Source organism: Felis catus, chromosome D4 (assembly GCF_018350175.1).
Source record: "Felis catus isolate Fca126 chromosome D4, F.catus_Fca126_mat1.0, whole genome shotgun sequence".
NCBI classification, from domain to species: domain Eukaryota; kingdom Metazoa; phylum Chordata; class Mammalia; order Carnivora; family Felidae; genus Felis; species Felis catus.
In genome coordinates this window covers 79904329-79923357 of record NC_058380.1, presented here as the reverse complement: position 1 = coordinate 79923357, position 19029 = coordinate 79904329, and the positions used below count along the sequence as shown (strand labels likewise).

Sequence of the window (19029 nt, the reverse complement as noted above, 5' to 3'; positions counted from 1 at the left end):
TTTCAAGACTTGCGGCATCCAGAATCCTAAGATGATACATTTATGCTGTTTTGAGCCACTGAGATTGTGATAATGTGTTACCGCGGCAACTCGGAACTAAGGCCGCACTTGAAATGTGGTCACTCCAAATTGAGATGAGCTGTACGTCTAATACACGCACTTTGGGGCGCCTGGGTGGCTCAGTCGGTTGAGCGTCCGACTTCAGCTCAGGTCGTGATCTCACCGTCTGTGGGTTCGAGCCCTGCGTCGGGCTCTGCGCTGACAGCTCAGAGCCTGGAGCCTGCTTGGGATTCTGAGTCTCCCTCTCTCTGACCCTCCCCTGTTCATGCTCTGCCTCTCTCTGTGTCTCAAAAATAAATGTAAAATACACGCATTTCCAAGACTCACTGCAAAGAGGAGAATTTATTTCATGACAATTTTTATATTGATGACACGTTGAAATGACCCGCATTTCAATATATTAGATTAACTATATGATGAAAATTAATTTCTCCCGCTTCTTTCTTTAAATGTCGATATTGGAAAAGTCAGAATTACACACGCAGCTCGCACTGCATTCCCATGGGTCAGCGCTCTCGAGGTGGACTTTTCTCACTGCCTCGAGCTGGGCTGGGCAGACCGGGCCCCACCCCCCGTGCTATAGTTGGGGATGGGGCGGGGGGCTGGTGCTGGGGAGAAGCAGCAGCCCCCCGCCCACCCTGCAGGTGGGGGTCAGATCAAGACCCTCCTCTCCCACGCCCCTCCCCCTGGGGCGAGTCCCGCTTCCGGCCCGGCCTACGTCCCTGCCCCTGCGAGACTTGACTTTTATTTTTAGCAGCCTCAGCGCCGCTGGCTCTCAAGGTTGCTGGGTGTGGGCCAGCCCCAGGCCACCATTTCCCTGCCAGCTGGGGTCTCCGGGGACCGGGCTGCACGTTTGGAGCCTCTCAGGGCTGGTAAGCGAGCCTCTCAACATCCCACGGCAAGTAGAGTATCATAATCTGCGCGTTTTCCATGTCGAGGCCCAGGCCAGGAGGTCTCTACAAGCGAGGAGGGGGCTGAGCAGAGTCTGAGCCTTTCCTCCCAAAGGCCTGACCCTGGGGACCCAACACGGGCCGCTTGCCAGGTCTCATGCAGCCTTTCTCTGGGGGCATTTTATACCTTGGAAAGTATCCTAAGCAAGAGAAAAGGCCAGAAGCAATTTGGAAGGAGGTGGGGGTGGCTGAAACTTAGCTTCAGGCTGTGCAGGCAACATCTTCTAGAATAAAGTGGGTCCGAGTAGTTAAAAAAAAAAAAAAAATCCTTGCAAACATGAAGGCAAAGCTACATGAAAACCTGAGTGCCTGATGGCTCAGAACCCAGACTCCAGCCTCACGAATACCTGGCTTCCAGTCCCTGCCCCATCCCTTAGAGAGCTCTGGGTTGGCCTGTTCTGGGCCTCGTCTCCTCCCCTGCCCAGTCCGCACACATTAGCACTTGGAAGAGTGCTGACCTCATGCGGGAACCTGCCTAGCCCGGTGGTGCCCAGCCCTAGAGAATGTTCCATGTTGTTAGTATTTACCAAGGGCTCCAGGTGTATCCAGCACTGTGTGAAACAGTTAAGTAATTCTCATTGACACAACAAGCTCGTGAGGTCCCCGCTGTCACTATCACCATTGAAGAGAAGGAGACTGAGGCAGAGGCAGGGGATGTCCCTCTTCCAGCTATTGTGAGGGGCAGAGCCAGGGATGTTTTTTTGGTAATGGCTTTATTGAGATATAATTCACATGCCATACAATTCACCCTTTTAAAGTGTACAAATCGGTGGTGTTTATATATATATATATATATACACATATATATGTGTACACATATATACATATATATACACATATATACATATGTGTATATATATACACACACATACATATTGGTGTATTATTTTTGTTTCTTTGGTGGAATCCTGATACCGTCTAGACTCGTTTTTAGTTTTAAATCACGTTCTATTTTCTAAGTACACATTTGTTTTTAAGCGGACAGATTATATAGTAATTTAAAAATAATATAAAGGTAGGGTATATTTTATGGTGAATAAATGATACTTCAATAAAGCCATTGAAAAATAATACTATAAAAGTGATAGCTGCTCATTACTTTTAAAAGGGAAGGGGAAATACAGAAAAGCATCCAACTACTCAGAGATGACTACTATTAACATGGTGGTATATTTCCTTCCAGACATATATATGGGGTATAGGTACAGATATGGATGAACCAGACACACACACAATCATCAATATTGGGATATGTGTACATCATTCTTTACCTTGCATTTCCTATTTCCTATTGACAGTTTTCTATACCATTAAAAAAAATATAGGGGCACTTGGGCGGCTCAGTCGGTGAAGTGCCCAACTCTTGATTTCAGCTCAGGTCATGACCTCACGGTTCATGGGTTCGAGCCCCACATCGGGCTCCGCGCTGACACTGCAGAGATTGCTCAGGGTTGTCTCTCCCCTTTCTCTCTGCCCCTACGCCACTGGCTCTCTCTCTCAAAATAAAAGAATAAACTTAAAAAAAAAAGAAAAAAAATCTAGGAGCAACTGGGTGGCTCAGTCGGTTGAGCATCTGACTCTTGATTTCAGCTCAGGTCATGATCCCAGGGTCGTGGGATTGAGCCCTCCAAGCTGAGCTTGGAGCCTGCTTAAAATTCTCTCTCTCTCTCTCTCTCTCTCTCTCTCTCTGTCTTTTTTCTCCCTCTGCCCCTCTCCCCCACTCGCACTCTCTCTCTCAAAATAAATAAACGTTAAAAAAAAATAAATGGAATTGTATTTCATATTGTGTAATATGTCCTCATCCAAGTAAGTTCTGTGGTTTGTTAATAGCATTGTACCAATTTCAATTTCCTGGTTTTGAAAATGTCCCATAGTTACATAAGAAGCTGTCGCTGGGGAGAGCTAGGTGATGGGGTACCGGAGGATTCTGGACTATTTCTGTAGCTTCCAAACAAAAGGGTAAAATGTAAAACCAATGTAGAAAAAGAGTCATTTTGATTCTCTTTTAATTTTGATGGACTCATTTTTTTATTTTATTTTTTTTTCAATATATGACATTTATTGTCAAATTGGTTTCCATACAACACCAAGTGCTCATCCCAAAAGGTGCCCTCCTCAATGCCCATCACCCACCCTCCCCTCCCTCCCACCCCCCATCAACCCTCAGTTTGTTCTCAGTTTTTAACAGTCTCTTATGCTTTGGCTCTCTCCCACTCTAACCTCTTTTTTTTTTTTTTCCTTCCCCTCCCCCATGGGTTTCTGTTAAGTTTCTCAGGATCCACATAAGAGTGAAAACATATGGTGTCTGTCTTTCTCTGTATGGCTTATTTCACTTAGCATCACACTCTTCAGTTCCATCCATGTTGCTACAAAAGGCCATATTTCATTCTTTCTCATTGCCACATAGTACTCCATTGTGTATATAAACCACAATTTCTTTATCCATTCATCAGTTGGTGGACATTTAGGCTCTTTCCATAATTTGGCTATTGTTGAGAGTGCTGCTATAAACATTGGGGTACAAGTGCCCCTATGCATCAGTACTCCTGTATCCCTTGGGTAAATTCCTAGCAGTGCTATTGCTGGGTCATAGGGTAGGTCTATTTTTAATTTTCTGAGGAACCTCCACACTGCTTTCCAGAGCGGCTGCACCAATTTGCATTCCCACCAACAGTGCAAGAGGGTTCCCGTTTCTCCACATCCTCTCCAGCATCTATAGTCTCCTGATTTGTTCATTTTGGCCACTCTGACTGGCGTGAGGTGATATCTGAGTGTGGTTTTGATTTGTATTTCCCTGATGAGGAGCGACGTTGAGCATCTTTTCATGTGCCTGTTGGCCATCCGGATGTCTTCTTTAGAGAAGTGTCTATTCGTGTTTTCTGCCCATTTCTTCACTGGGTTATTTGTTTTTCGGGTGTGGAGTTTGGTGAGCTCTTTATAGATTTTGGATACTAGCCCTTTGGATGGACTCATTTTTTTAAACTCTTTCCTCCATCAGAAATTTATTTTATATATAGTGAGAGGCAAGGCTCTGACTTTTTTCCAGATGGCTGGCCAATCGTACTAGCCTTCCTATGGAACCATTCTTTACCTGGTGATTTGTGCTGCTATCTTTATCATATACTGAAGCCTCTAGGTGATAAGGACTGTCTGTGAGCTGGTTGTGGTTTTTTTTATCTTTTTTTTTTTTTTTTTTTTTTTTTTTTTTTTTTTTTTTGCCATTTGTTACATCCTTTCCACTCTGTTTTGATTTTTATAGCTTTAGTATGTTCTAAAATGTTCCAGGACAGCTGTTATTTTCCTTCACACATTGAATTAATCTTCTTAAAAAATGACTCTTGGGGTGCCTGGGTGGCGCAGTCGGTTAAGCGTCCGACTTCAGCCAGGTCACGATCTCCCGGTCCGTGAGTTCGAACCCCGCGTCAGGCTCTGGGCTGATGGCTCGGAGCCTGGAGCCTGTTTCCGATTCTGTGTCTCCCTCTCTCTCTCTGTCCTTCCCTCACTTGTTCCCTCTCTCTCTAAAATAAACATTAAAAAGAAATTTTAATGACTTATTTTTCAACGTATTTTGATTTTTTATTCTTCCAGATACGACAAACGTTATTAAATTTTTCCAAGATTTCTTGTTGGACTCTCATTAAACTCGCAATGTAACTCGAGGGAAGCTGACAGCTGTACAATATCCAGTCTTCCCATCCAAGACCATCGTATGACAGAACCTCCCTTTATTTCTTTGTGTGTTTCTCAATAAGAATTTGTCGTTTCTTCTTGTAGATTTTTCAGATTTCTTGTTCAGTTTCATCATTGGTATTTTATGACTGAGATCTTCTTAGTAAAAATTCTATTTTCTAGTTGGTTCTGTTGGTACGTAGATGGTACAGATATACAGGACTGTGATCACCTGTCCTATCCAGTCGCTTCACTGAATCTCTTATTAATCCTAGTAGCTTTTTCAGTTAATTCTCTTGGTTTCCAAGGGGCACAAACAGATCCTCTTTAACTCAGCCTCATTTTGCCTCCTTTCCAACAGCAGTAGCACTCGGGAGCCACAGGACCATTGGGTGGATAAACACAAGCGAGTGATTTATGATCTACGAAGTTTAATTCCCTTGCACGTAAACCACGAAAAGAATACCGAGATACAAGTAAGCATCACGTAAACTACGAAAAGAATACCGAGATGCAAGTAAGCATTGCCCAGCTTGCTGAGGTGCTACAAGAATCAGATAAAATAGTTGATATCAACTCCAATTTCAGAGTCCTTAAGCAGTAATAGTGTCTTTTTCTCCCCCTCACCTTCTTGCTTCACATCTTGCAGGGGTGGCTTACACTTGCAGATCAATGTTGAATAACAATGGTAACCGAAGTCCCTATTAGGTTCCTAATTTTAACTGGAGGGCTTTCAGCCTGTTAATCACGTGATCATGCTCCTATAGCTGGAGCAGAAACACAACAGGAAAATCACAGACCCTGTTTAAGGCCATTGGGCTCCCTTAAATTTGAGAGCTCAAAAACCTCCCACAATTTTATGTGTCGACTATACATCAATGAAGCTGAAAAAAAAAAAAAGATTTTATTGAAAATCTTGCTGGAGGTTGCTATGCTTTGTTTTCTTTCTTTTCTTTTCTTTTTTTTTTTTGAAAGACAGAGAACAGGCAGAGAAAGAACAGAGAGAGAGAAACAGAATCCAAAGCAGGCTCCAGGCTGTCAGCACAGAGCCCTAGGCAGGGCTCGAACTCACCCACCGTGAGATCATGACGTGAGCCAAAGTCAGACGCTTAACAGACTGAGCCACCCAGGCGCCCCTGTTTTGTTTTCTTAAGGAGTCAATTCCTTTATGAGTTTCAGCAACTCTGGAATCCAAGTGAGAAAAACCCCCAGGATGCCAGGGTAAAAAGTTTCAGCAGGGCCTGTCTCCTTGTGGAGCTCAGACAGAAAGAGCACGGGACCTGGGTCCTTTAACCTGGCTTCAGATCCCGATTGAGTGGGGGAGGGAGGGGGAGAGCTCCTTGCTAGCTGCGTGACTTTGGACAAGTCCTATCAGCGGCCCTGAGCCCAGCTGTCATCAGGGTGGAGCTGAATATCCAAGCCCGGGGCCATTCCCTGGGATCACACTCGGAGATCCTGACACAGGGAAGCTTCCCCTGGGAATGGTAGGTGGGAGGGAACTGAGCGCTCTGGGGGACTGTGGGCTGGGTTTAAGGGGGAAAATTCCTAAAGCCTTCTCCCAATACATTGTCTATGAAGTGTTGACTCATCAAATCCTCCTAACTTCTACTAAGTTCCTGGCACCGTGCTAGTCCCGGGAATCAGTGGTCAACGGCCCCGCGCCCCGGGTGGCTGGGGAGACAGACAACATAGGAGCACAAATAAACGTGCTTTCTTGCAGAAGGACGGGGCAGGGGCGACCCGTGCAGCGCCCAGCCGATCAATCGCCGCAGTCGGCTTCCTCCTTTCGGTCCGCTCGGGCCGGGCCCAGCGCCGCCCAGCACCCGCAGCCAGAAGGAATGCATTGAGCGACGCTTGCATTCCAAGCACGCGGTTCTGCTCTCCCAGGAGCCGGTTCCCGGACCGCGCCAGGCCCTCCCGGGGCAGCCAGGGCCTCTCCAGGCCTCCGGGGCCTCCTGCCCCGCCTTACCCACCCCCTGCCTGAGCGCCGCCCAGGGGGGCGAAGGGAGGGCCTGACCGGAGGGAGCGAGCTAACCTGTGTAGGGGGGGACGCTGGGCGCCAGCAGGTGCCCTTCCAGCAGCCCCATCAGGGACTTGCCCGGGACTGCCACGTGGTCTAGAAGGACAGGGGCAAGCCGGCCCCAGGGGCCTCAGGAATCCCAAGGATCCTGTTTTTCTGTTGCAGAAAAAAACCAAACATTTCAAATAAAAATCCTAAGGTTGGCATTTAGGGGCCCAACCAACCCTTCCAATCAGGTTTCCGGTAACTTTGTCTTCTTTTCTCCTCCCTGCTGAAGCCCTTGTCTTAGGGTCTGTCACTGACGGCGCCCGTCCCGGAGCAGCACCGGGTGGCAATCAACACTCCAAGGTTGGCTTGATGCTTGACCAGGTGAGGGGATTGCTCGGCACCCACCGGGTGAGGCCCGATTCCCACATCAGTCTCATTTCCCTGACAGACTCCTACTGTAGAAGCACCGGCCTTCTTTACAGATGAGGGAGTTCAGGCTGGGAGCTGGAACCCAGGTTCTACTCCACTGGTCTACAAACGGCACGTGCATCCAAATCACCCTGAGGGCTTATTAGAACACAGAGTGCTGGGCCCACGCCCAGGTTTTGTGACTCAGTAGTTCTGGGGTGGGGTTGGGTGATTTGCATTTATCACACATTCCCAGTTGATGCTGATGCTTTTGGTGCCGGGACCACACTTTGGGAACCTCTGCCCTCCACAACGATGCCCTCTCTGGATCAATTTTTGGCATTTAGGCAGACCTTACGTTCCCCATAATGCCACTTCCCGCGGGGAAGATCTGTGATGAATTTACCTAACCCAACACGATACTACAGGGCTACGTTCCTGACTGTCCACCTGATGTTCCGTCCCCAGAGGACTGCCCTCCCTGTGCTCCGTTCAGCCCTCGGGAAGTGCTCCCCCTGAACACCAAGAGGACACAAATTTCCTACAGTGGGGGTGCGGCCATCAAGCAATGAGGGCAAATGACCCTTCATGATGAATTTGCTCCTAAGTGACCACTAGGAAAGGGGCCGCTCAGGGCCAGGGAAGGAGCTGGAAAGCTTGGGGAAAACTGCCAGAGGCTTCCAGAAAAGGGGTGTTCAGGACTCGGGCTGGGGAGCTGAGTTATGCACAGGGCAGGACAGGGTCTTCAGCACCTGAGCACGCTGGAGAGTGATGCCCGCCCCCCCCACCCCCACCCCCAACAGGAAGCGACCTGCCATCCCTGCTGTAACCACAGGGGCCCTGGGCGTGGTAAGCAGAGACTTGGGACAGAGAGCTGAGGAACTGGAGACCTTCCCAGAACTCATTTCCATTTTATTCCCCAGCGTGTACATGTGGCTTCTTGGTCAGATTCTAGCGGGCTTGAGCAGAGCAAGAGTCTATTCTCACTCATGCTGCACCTTATTAATTAGGCTATAAAAGAATGACATCATATATGAGGGAGCTCTTATTAATAGTCACAGCCGCTATTTATCAAGTGCCTGCTATGTACCAGGCACTTTGCATACATAATCCCACTCAATCCTCCAACAGCTCCGATGAATAAGGTGAGGGCTGAGATTATCCCCATTTTGCAGGTGGGAAAATGAAGGCTAAGAGAGGTTAAATAATTTGTGTGAGGTCCTAGTGGCTGGGAAATGACAGACCTATTGTCTCTCCATCTCTAAACTGTCGCTTTCCACCCTAGCATCCTGACCTGGTTTCCTGAACACCTGCTGTGCAAGGCTCTGGGTGGTTCTGCAAGATGAATCATTTAAGCAGTCACTTACTCAACAAACCTTTTTTTGAGCACTTGCTACTTTGTATGGGCTTATTTATTTATAGCATGCCTTGTTCCAGAAAACACATAACAGAACTTCTGTATTTGAGAGACTAAAATTTTAAAGGTGTGGTCACGGGACGAGTGACAAATGGAAAGCAGAAGTTGAAAAGGTCAGAAGAGCCCAGGAATGAAACAGCGATCCAAAGGACAGGCCTTGAGGTCCTACGTGGTACAGAGACAGGCTACAGGTTGTCCTCTGAGCTTTCCAGCAGCCAAAACCAGATCCCGCGCCGTGCGGGATCCATGAACCAGTTGCAAGAGGAGAAACATGACTCACGGAGGTCCCAGGACCAGAGAGGCCTTTTCCCGGTGCGTTCGCAGAAGAGACAGAGCATCATCAAACATAGGGAGCGATGTCCACAACGCTGCACATACAACACAGGTGTCAGGGGACCTTTCCCGTAGGCCCTCCATGCTGGCCCAAGTCCTGCAGCCTTTCTTCAGCGGGGAGAGGATGACAGCACAGGGCAAGCATGCCTCGCCCTGGCTTAATCCATATGCAGTGTTTGTAGGAAACATTTACAGCAAACTTGCAGTCAATTGGCTAAATGCAGTCCTCGGGTGAGCTTTGTTTGGTCCGAGAAGGATATTTAAATTGATTGGATTACAAGGAGGTATAATGCACCCGGATGTTCATACCAGCGTTATCAACAATAGGCAAATCACAGGGGCACCCGGGGGCTCAGTCGGTTGAGCGTCTGACTTCAGCCCAGGTCATGATCTCATGTTCATGAGTTCGACCCCCACGTCCGGCTCTGTGCTGACAGCTCAGAGCCTGGAGCCTGCTTCGGAGTCTGTGTCTCCCTCTCTCTTTCTCTCTCTCTGCCCCTCCTCCACTTGTGCTCTGTCTCTCTCTCTCCCTCTCTCTCTCTCTCAAAAATAAATAAACATTAAAAAAAGAAACGATAGCCAAGTTACGGAAGCAGCCCAAGTGTCCACGATTGATGAGTGGATAAAAAACATACACCATGGAGGGGTGCCTGGGTGGCTCAGTCGGTTAAGCGTCCAACTTCGGCTCAGGTCATGATCTCACGGTCCGTGAGTTCGAGCCCCACGTCGGGCTCTGTGCTGACAGCTCAGAGTCTGAAGCCTGTTTCAGATTCTGTGCCTCCCTCTCTCTGACCCTTCCCCGTTCATGCTCTGTCTCTCTCTGTCTCAAAAATAAATAAACATTAAAAAAAATTAAAAAAAAAAACATACACCATGGAATATTACTGAGCCATCAAAAGGAATTGGAATCTTGCCATTGGCAATGACGTGGTTGGAGCTACAGTGTATTATGCTAAGTGTATTTGCCAGAGAAAGACAGATATCATATGATTTCACCCATATGTGAAATTTAAGAAACAAAACAAAAGAGCAAGGGGAGAGACAAACTAGGAAACAGACTCTTTTGTTTTTTTTAATGTTCATTTTTGACAGAGAGAGACAGAGCATGAGTGGGGGGTGGGGGAGTGCAGAGAGAGAGGGAGACACAGCATCCAAGGCAGGCTCCAGGCTCTGAGCTGTCAGCACAGAACCTGACACGGGGCTCGAACCCGTGAACAGCAAGATCACGACCTGAGCCGAAGTCGGATGCTCAACTGATGGAGCCACCCAGGTACTCCGGAAACAGACTCTTAACTATGGAAAACTGATGCTTACCAGAGGGGGTGGGGGTGGGGGGATGGGTGAAACAGGTGATGGGGATTAAGGAGGGCACTTGTGATGAGCACTGGGTGATGGATAGAAGTGTATAGAAACGCTAAATATTGTATACCCGAAACTAATGCTACGTGTTCACTGACTGGAAATTAAATAAAAACTTTTAAAATGTGATTGAATCACCTGTCAACTTTAAACTGTTAGATTTCACAGAAAAATCCAGATTTGGGAGGTCTATTAAAAAAGAATGGGGGGGCAGAGAATGACAACATGGGGCCCACATTCCCAAAGAACAAGGATTGGCTAGGGCTAAGTAGTTTTCCAATCCCCTCCCGTGGTTCCCTGAAGACGCTTTATGTTGTTAACTTCCTTGCCTGGCGTTGCAAGTCCTGGGGAGCTCGAAGCCCCAAGCTGTAGCACACGGGCGTGCATCAGAATCATCCAGTAACTTGTTCACATTGCAGGGTCCCAGATGGGCTTCCTTGGATCCGGGGTGGGGCTCAGACAGGCATCCTTCTCCCAAGTATTGTGATGCAGGTGGTCCCTCCTAATAGGCCTGGAGGGTTGGGAGGGGGGTGCAGCAGGGCAGGGGGTATATAGCTACTGAGCACCTCTGCTCCAGGTAGGAGCATGAATAGTGCTTCTTTCAACACAACCTGTGGCAAGTTCAATGGAGCTGTGAGTTCAAGGTCATGCTCTGTGAGAGGTGCCCTGAGTACAGCTCCCCTGAGCTGCCGGGGAAGTCCTAAGTCAAGTGCTATAAATCACAGTGCTGTTCAACCTTGGCCACACATAAGAACCACCTGGGGAAGTTTTCAACCCATGCTCCCCAACCCCAGGCCCAGCCCTCCCCACCTCCCCTGACCAATTAAATCCGAGCTTGCGGGAACGAGAACGCAGGTGTCTGCGTTTCAAGGCTCCCGGGACGATCTCAGTATGTGCTGCCGGGTGTGAGGCACAGGACTGCAAAACTGAGCACTTTCTCTGAGCCAGAGCCGGTATTGAATGTAGAGACACAGAGATGAGCAAAGGTCCCAGAAGGGAGAGGACTGCACAGTAAGTGCGGTGAGTACCCTGGGGAGCCCTTGCAGAAACACCGAACCCGGCCTGGGAGACTCAAACTGTCTCCCCCTGTCCTCTGGAGGAGAGGCCTGGGCTAAGTTTGGGAGTAAATACCACCCAGCCACATAAAGAAGGAGGAGGAAAATCCCAGCCAAAGCAAGGGTACAGTCCAAGATGCTGAGGCCCAAGAGGAGGGGGGAGAAGGTGGAGCTGAAGGTTTCTGGCACCGCCGGATCAAGGCTGGGGGTGGGGAGCATAAGAGGCCACAGAGGCGGGAAGGGGCCAAATCACAAGGCGGTTGCACTTGACCCTGACACTAGGAGGCACCTCTGGAGCGTTTTAGGTCAAAGAGTCAGAGGGCTGAACAAACCCAAGATTTGCTGGAGTTACCAAGGAGGGCTTCCTGGAGGAGGTCAGACTTGAGTGGAGACAGGGGTAGCGTTTGGAACTCTGGCAGGGAGGGAGAGCTGGGGGCATTCCGATCGGCCGGGGCAGTTAAAGCTCTTGAAAACCCTTCCCTCCCCCACGCCCTTTGAAACCCTTTGAATCACAGCCTGCCTGGGTCAAAGACGTGTTTGTTATTTGAAAGCTGTGTTTTCTCTTTAAGAGATTCTGGGCCCCATCCCTTGACTAGGAACCAGGAAGGAATGAAGAATGCAGCCTCTTGCCCAGAGAGCTAATTGTCGAAATGCTGTGGGCCTCACCAGGTTTTATGGCGTCACTGATCTCTATCCCCCGACAGCCCCTCATCTCTAACCGGTCAGTTTTCAGTATATTTTTATGGGCTGCCCCAAAGCCAGCTGGAAGCTTTTTTTCCTATAAACTTTCCCTGAGACAAGTAGCCGAGTTTCACATATTAAAATGAAAATGTCAAAGGGGTTGTTTAAAATATATATATACACATAATCTCATTTGTGAAGCTTCAGCTCACGAAACCCACATCAGAGTCCAACAACGTCTGTCCTTTTTTTTCTGCAAAGCCGATGGTCAAGTTAGGACGACCATAAAAATCACTTGCTTGCTTGTTTATCCATTCACTCGACAAACATTTACTGGGCATTTACTAGGTGCCAGGCTGTGAACTGGGCACCAGGATGAAAAGATGCCTCGGGCATGGATGCTCCAACACCAGCACCCTCTAGGGCTCAAAATACAAAGTGTTTTCGCCTGCAATTTTGTGAGCTGTCTGTGCTGTTATTCTCCCCACTTTTCAGAGGAGGAAATCGAGGCTCTTAGAGGTGAGATAACTTGCCCAGAATCAGGATGCCAGTGAGTGGTAGAACTTGATCTCAGGACATCCAAGTTCACATCCAAGTTCTGTCCGCTTGGCTGCTTTTTAAGCAACACCATCTAACTGTTAGAGGCTTAAGAAGGACAACAGCTCTGAAGGTTTAGCCGTTACTTGTAATCTGTCCAATATCTACCCCCCACCTAGAACCCTGCTTTCCTTTGGGGGGAATTCCCCATTGTGAAGAAGGAAAGAACTAGCATCCGTTTCCCATGGCCACCATTACCGTAAAAGCAAAGTGAAGCCAGATTCTTCCCCAGCGTCTCCTCCTACCTGGATAGTGAATAGGCAGGTGTGAAATACAACCTCAGCCAATCAGGTACTCATTCCATAGGCTGACTCCTGAGTGAGTGGTGAGTGGATCCTTGCTGGTAAAATTCAGGCTCAGTCGAGGCCCCTGGATCAGACTGTGCCTGCAGTATTCCATTGGCTGGGGTTCCCGTGGTTCCCTTGACTGCCCTCACTGTCTTCCCTTAAGTCCTTCCCTGCTGAAGATGGCCACAGACAGTCCTGGTTACTTGTAACCAAGAATCCCGACTACTACAAAATCATAGGTCCCCAGCCCGTTTACAGAGCCGGCAGGGAATAGCCACCTTCCCATGGTGCTGTGGGCACTGATCAAGGAGATTCTTCCCAGGAAAACCATTTTCGAATGCTGGGAAAGGCTGGGAAAACGTTGGCATAGCCTCCCTTGCCAACGCCTGAAAAATATCCTAGCAGACATATCCGTTTTCCAGGCTGCTGCTTGCATCCTGAAAAGCCAGGCACGACCTGGTCTGTCTCCCCACACGGTTCCAGACCTCTCGGCTCTTCCAACTGCTGCCAAGCTTGCTCTTCTACAACCCCATTCCCACCTGGATCCTTCGGGACCTTTTGTGGTCACGAGGGTGGACAAGGAGACTGAAGTGAAACCCGGGGGTCTGGTCTGCGTAAGGAGGGATGGGCTGGGGTATGCGGACAGAGGGCTAAGGGACAGAGGGCGTGAAGAAGTTCTCCAGCAAAACAGAACCAACTGGAGAAATATATATAATGTCATTAATTCATCAATTCATTCAGAGATCCCTTTATTTTAGGAAACTGGCTATCATGGCTGTGGGACTGCCAAGTCTAAAATCCACAAGGCAGGGCTGGAAACAAGCAGGAGTCGGTGCTACAGTTTTGAGAAGGCATTTCTTCTTCCCCAGGAAACCACAGTTTTTGCTCTTAAGGCCTTCAACTGATTGGATAAGGCCCACCCACGCTGCAAGAGGTAATCTTTATTTAAATGAACTTATTGTAGATGTTAACCACATCTACTGGATACCTTCCCTGCCATGCCTAGATCAGTGTTTGATCAACCACCTGGGCACTAGGGCCCAGCCAAATGGATGCAGAAAATTAACCATCACGGAAGGGTCACCCCAGTGGGGTATCCCTGATCAGTCCCATACGCTCTTCCTTCCCGGGTGCACACTGCTCTGGACTCCCTCTCAAGCTTCTCTTCCAACCACCCCAACCCGGCCACCACACACACCCTGTGTCTGTCCAAGCCTCACAGGTGAGATCCAGACACTAAAGCTCAGAGCCACATCTGGGATGAAGAGCTCTGAGTTCACAGCCTCCTACCCAGGGTGTCTCCCACACAAGCTGGGGAGCTGCCTCCATGCGGCACTGGCCCAGATGTTTCCTCTCTTCCCTGGCAGGAGGCGAATGGGACCTTGAATTGTAATCTTGGAAGAAGCTGCTGCAAGACACAGATCTGAGCGGTCCTAGCTAAGGTTCTTGGCACTACTGCCCCACTCCAGACCCAAAGATCAGGGAGCAGGACAGACCCCAGAGAGAGACCGGACTTGAGATTTTCTTCTGAGAGCACCAAAAGAGTGAGGATTATCTTGGAATTGCTGTAGAATTCTGGTGGCAGAATCACAGGCTCTCCAAGCTGAAAGGTCACTTAGATGTTCCCCCACCCTCTGAAATTCATGAGAATGTCACGTATCACAGAACACTCAACCAGAAGGGTTTTTAAACAAAGTCTGGCAGTCGAAAAACTCAAGAGGACTGTTGGAGATCCGACAAAAGCAACATGACGTAAATCTCTGGGCAAGGAGGCAGAAGCCTTGATCACATGATGGCTCGGCTGCTGATTTACCACTTGACCTTGAACAAATCTTTCCTGGACGACCTTGAGCAAGCTTGCTCTCCAGGCACTGGTTTTCCCACCTGAAAACGAGGAGTGGGCAACTTGACTGGGAATGCCTTCTCTGGTTGTTGTGACTCCCTGCCTCCCGAGTCTGGTATCTAACATGTTCTAGCTGCATGGCCTTGGACATATCACTTAACCTCCTTAACCTCCATTTCATTATCTGCAAAATGTGGGAATCATAATCCCTGCCTTGCTCGTCTTGTATACTTGCTGTGGGGATGGAGTGAGAGGTGTGAGGTTACCCTGGGTGAAGTACAAAGTGCTATTTACATCTAATGTATTATTGCAAGGTGAAATATCATTGTATGATGTATCTAGGGTATCTGAAGCTGCACAAGCCCCTACAAGACCCAATTTGTCCCCAATTCACAGGGGACAAAGGGCACGGGGGTTAAAGGCTCTGGAGCCAGACTACCTGGGTTCGTGGCTTATCTCTGCCAAGTTTCCTCATGAGGGAAATGGAATAATAATAGCTCATGTGAAGCCCAGGGCAGAGCCTGGCGTGTGGCATGGGCTCCATCCACGTCGGTGATTATCGTGATCATTCTATCATGAAGCAAAGGAGGCAGGGTGGGGCCATGAGAGGACCGGTGGCTTTTGAATACACCAGACCCAGCTGGGTTCAAGTCTCAGTTCTACCATTACCAGGTGAATCATACACGTGGCCACATTCTACATCCACTGTCTTCTTTTTTTCTCTCCTCTGATGGCTCCTGGGTCCAGTACTTGTCCATTTTCCCTCTCTTTTGGGGCTGGACACTTGGTTACCCATGTTGATTGATTGATTCATGGACTGCTTGGTCCAGAAGAGATGCCTGGTAAATATTGGAATTGACTAGCGTGAAAGGCTCCTCTGTATTTTAATGTGTGGATAATTTGAAAGATGTCTTTAATCCTTTCTGGAAGTATCTGCTATCAAATGGCATAGATGGACTAAATACCAGTGCCCTTGCTTTGGGCTTGAATTCTGTTTCTCTGTCTGTCTGTCTATCCATCAACTCTTTCTTTTACAACCACACTACTTGTATCATATCAATCAAAGTTCTGATTGAATGTAATAATGTGGACCTAATTCATATGAAAGAGAAGACAAAATATAATAAATGCAGCGTTTGGTGGTCAAATCTTTATAGAAAAGCCTTTGTGGAGAAAGATTGGGAACTACTCACTTGTTCTAAATGTTAGGGTTTAACCAGTGAGTAAGTCGGAAGCCCGGATTATTCAAAGTTACCCAGAGAGGGAAAAACCAAGCTTACGTTAAGTTCATAGAATGAAATACCAGTTGGCAGAAGGAACTTAGAGACCCTCGATATTTGCTCAGGGCCATCACACCCGGTGCATTAACCCACCATCGCAGTCACCTGTCGATCGAGGAGTCTGTCCCTCCAATCCCACCTGCCAGCTCTGGACCAGACATTTTTTGAGCCCAGAGGCTGTCTTACTCATCTTCACGGTGCCTCTCTCTCTCTCTCTCTCTCTCTCTCTCTCTCTCTCTCTGCTGCCCACCTCCTCTCTCTCTCACACAGTGCCCGCCTGCAGCATGTTTCCCTAAAAGGCTGCTGAATCTTCAAATGTGAGTAAAGCACCACTTTAACAGATGGGGAGCCCGCATTTTGGAGGAGAGAAGAGGGCCCCACCTACGGTTCTGCAGCAAGTCTGGGGGGAGGGCCAGGAGGATCCCGTGTCTCCGCGTGGTCGGTCTTCTACCCTCCTGAACTCCAAGAGGGGGACAGGCTCTTGCCTTCTGTCATTTCCTCACAAAAGCCACAGGTAAAGGCGTTTATGGCCTGGCAGCTAACCAAGACCATGGTTCTTCAATAGGTCACGGTCTGACCCCGCCAAATGTTGTTGCCGTTGTCTTTAATTTTTAAATGGTGTTAACAGTCACGCCTTCTACTATAATTTGGAAACTCTCCGGCACCTCATGCCGGGGACATTATAAACTGACCCCCAAGTTCAGGCAATGAAACACAGACCCACCTAGCTGGTCACCTGGCTTCAAGGTGAAAGTAACTTTACTATAGTTATTTCCAAAAAATTGTATTACAATAATAATTACTCATATTTGTGAAATGCATTTCTTCTTTGTTCAAGCACGTTCATATACCCCCAGCTTATCTAGCATTAGTGCTGTGCTTTTCAAGTAGGTGATTTTACTGTGTAGGAATTACATATGCCTCAATGAAGCTTTTTTTTTTTTTTTTTTTTTTTTTTTTAGTTTATTTTGAGAGAGAGAGAGAGCAGGGGAGGGGCAGAGAAAGGGACAGAGAGAGAGAGAGAGAGAGAGAGAGAGAGAGAGAGAGAGAATCCCTAGCGGTTTCCTCACTGCCAGCACAGAGCCTGAGGCGGGGCTCAAACTCACAAACTGTGAGATCATGACCTGAGCCAAGATTAAGAGTTGGATGCTCACTGAGCCACCCAGGCACTCCTCAGTGAAACTGACTTTATTTTTTTTTTAATTTTTTTTTAACATTTATTTATTTTTGAGACAGAGAGAGACAGAGCATGAACAGGGGAGGGGCAGAGAGAGAGGGGGACACAGAACGGGAAGCAGGCTCCAGGCTCTGAGCCATCAGCCCAGAGCCTGACGCGGGGCTCGAACTCACGGACCGCGAGATCGTGACCTGAGCTGAAGTCGGACGCTTAACCGACTGAGCCACCCAGGCGCCCCTGAAACTGATTTTAAAAGACAAAGGGTGGCTCAGTGGGTTAAGCATCTGACTCTTGATCTTGACTCAGGTCACGATCTCACAGTTCATGGGTTCGAGCCCCACCTCAGGCTCTGTGCTGACAGCTCGGAGCCTGGAGCCTGCTTCGGATTCTGTGTCTCCCTCTCTCTCTCTCTCTCTCTCTCTCTCTCTCTCTCTCTGCCGCTCCCCTGCTTGTGCTCTGTCTCTCAAAAATAAATAAACCTTAAAGAAAATTTAAAAGACAACGAAAACCACAGGTGACGTTCGTGTTCTTCCTTGTGCTTTTCTGTATTTTCCAAGCTGTCCCTAATCGGAAGAAAAAACTAGAACAGTGCAGTGCACCGAAGAAGGATGAATTACTGTAAGGCCCGTGATCTGCTCTGGAGGTTCTGGACTTTGGGAGTCTCCGGTGATGGGCAGGTGGTAAGACACAGCGGAGAGGAAGGGACCCGTCCTCCCTCCCTAGGGTATGTGACCCTGGAGAAATCACTTCCCCAAGCCTCCATTCTCTCCCCTGTAAATGGATCTGAAGCCTGCCGTGCCCAGCTCCCCCACTCTGGCAAACCTCCTTGCCAGATGTGTTAGGACGTGGTAGCTATGATGGCCCTGCACCGGTGACAGGTAGTGTTATTACCAAACCTCCTCTGCTCTACAGTCTCCTGGTCTCCTCACCTCCCCCATCTTTAAAATTGCCAAATATTTCAGAGGCGCCTGGCCGGCTTTCTTGGGAGAGTGTGCGACGATCTTAGGGTTGTGAGGGTAAGCCCCATGTTGGGTGTAGCGATTACTAAAAAAATAAGCCAGCAAATATTCTAAACATACAGAAAATAGAGAAAAAGTTTCAGGCTTGAGGAGAAGGGTCAGACGGACCAGCTATGGACTGGCCACCCCGCTCTGTCAACTCTCCACACTTTGCCACCTCTGCTTGAGATATTCTTCTTTTTCCTAAGAAATCCTCACAGATAGAATTCAATCCCCTGTGGGTCTCTTTCTGATCGCCTTCCCAACCCTCCCCTCCCAGAGGTTATCCACTGTTCTAAATTTGGTGTCTTTGGTTTCCTGCACACGTTTTAATACTTTTTGGACCCGACTGTATCCCTAAAAATATATACATGGACAGTTTTGAGTGTTTAAAAAAAAAAACCCCAAAATTTTTCTATCACGCTGTACCTATTCTATAACTTGACGCTGTTTTTGTTTTTTTTTTTCTGGATAATATCTGTGTTCAAGCTTATTGCCTTGGTTTATTTTCACTCCCAGTAGATCATTCCACTGTATGAACAGATCACGATGTGTCTATCTCTGGGCAGCTGTAGATGGACAATTCATGAAGGTCTAAGTTTTCAGAATTATATGCTGAGTGAGTGGATCACTATAGCACAGAAACGGGCCCCTTTGAGTTTATGAGAGGTTGTCAACACTTCGCCAATGTAGCTGGAGACACTTACATCTCTACCAATGGTGTATGGGGGTTTTAAGCCTGTCACACGCTCAGCACCCCGCCCCCCTCCCCACGTGGACAGACTCTCACTCTTGGCCCGTCTGGTGGGCGTGACATGGTGTGGCACAGGCTCTTCTCGTTTGCATGTCTCACATGGCCAGTGAGGTTGAACTTCTTTTCATATTTTTGGCCGTTTAGGTTTCCTCT

General features: G+C 48.2%; 2 long non-coding RNA genes across 4 annotated transcripts; both read left to right on the top strand.

The window, feature by feature from the left end:
• Nucleotides 1-291: 291 nt before the first annotated feature.
• LOC123381649 lies at nt 292-9263 on the top strand. Of its 2 annotated transcripts, XR_006588928.1 has the most exons (4): nt 292-932; nt 5041-5155; nt 6977-7068; nt 8381-9263. It is a non-coding gene; the product is annotated as an uncharacterized LOC123381649 (long non-coding RNA). The 2 variants fall into 2 exon arrangements; XR_006588929.1 differs by lacking the exon at nt 5041-5155 and having other exon boundaries at nt 300-932.
• Nucleotides 9264-10754: 1491 nt separating this feature from the next.
• Nucleotides 10755-15656, top strand: LOC109493953. Of its 2 annotated transcripts, XR_006588946.1 has the most exons (3): nt 10755-11224; nt 13583-13758; nt 14192-15656. It is a non-coding gene; the product is annotated as an uncharacterized LOC109493953 (long non-coding RNA). The 2 variants fall into 2 exon arrangements; XR_002148465.3 differs by having other exon boundaries at nt 13583-15656.
• Nucleotides 15657-19029: the final 3373 nt, after the last annotated feature.